This window comes from Phaenicophaeus curvirostris, chromosome 23, assembly GCF_032191515.1.
Source record: "Phaenicophaeus curvirostris isolate KB17595 chromosome 23, BPBGC_Pcur_1.0, whole genome shotgun sequence".
Classification (NCBI taxonomy): Eukaryota; Metazoa; Chordata; class Aves; order Cuculiformes; family Cuculidae; genus Phaenicophaeus; species Phaenicophaeus curvirostris.
This window is the reverse complement of record NC_091414.1, coordinates 1,970,181-1,970,734: the sequence shown is the minus strand read 5'-3', so window position 1 is coordinate 1,970,734 and position 554 is coordinate 1,970,181. Positions and strand designations below refer to the sequence as shown.

Here is a 554-nt window from a genome sequence, read left to right as displayed (position 1 = left end):
GTTTTAGTTGTGGAGGCGGTTGGAATTGATTTAGAGGTTTTCACTCAGTAGTGTGTATGTGGGTTTTCCCCCCACATGTTTGTCTCTCTCCATTTCTCCTTTTTCCCCCGTTGCTGTTTTCCTTTCGTAGCCACAACCCAGACCTTCCTTAAGAGCAGCTGCAATAATACTGGAACACAACAAAAACACCCCCCCCGTGTTTACTGGAGTGTGAATTATCACATCCTCAAGTCTTCCGCTTAGGTTTGCATAAAATTGTTGACCTTAAGAATATGTTTCTTTTCACTGCTTCAATAGTTTTGGTTTTGCTGTTTCCTAGACAAAACTTCATTCATCGTTGGCTTGAGGTGTGGTGTTTTCAGTTCATTTTAGCATTTCTATTAACGAGTACCTGGATTTGGGCTGGGAGGCTTAGGGAAGGGAATGAAGGGGGAAAGGCCCTTCGTCAGATGTTTCTTGGAGAACACCATCACTGAAAGAAGATATCTGACTTATCCAGTTAATCTTTATTCAAGGTGTTGATACGAATTTGTTGGCTGTGCACAGATTTAACA

The 554-nt window shown here is 41.9% G+C and overlaps 2 protein-coding genes across 2 annotated transcripts in view; both read left to right on the top strand.

Moving 5' to 3' along the window:
• Positions 1–554, top strand: part of PSMB2 (proteasome 20S subunit beta 2) — an 82,910-nt gene that overhangs the window by 16,539 nt on the left and 65,817 nt on the right. The gene's annotated exons all lie outside the window — the stretch shown is intronic.
• C23H1orf216 (chromosome 23 C1orf216 homolog) overlaps positions 1–554 on the top strand; it is a 281,686-nt gene that overhangs the window by 260,630 nt on the left and 20,502 nt on the right. The window lies entirely within an intron of this gene.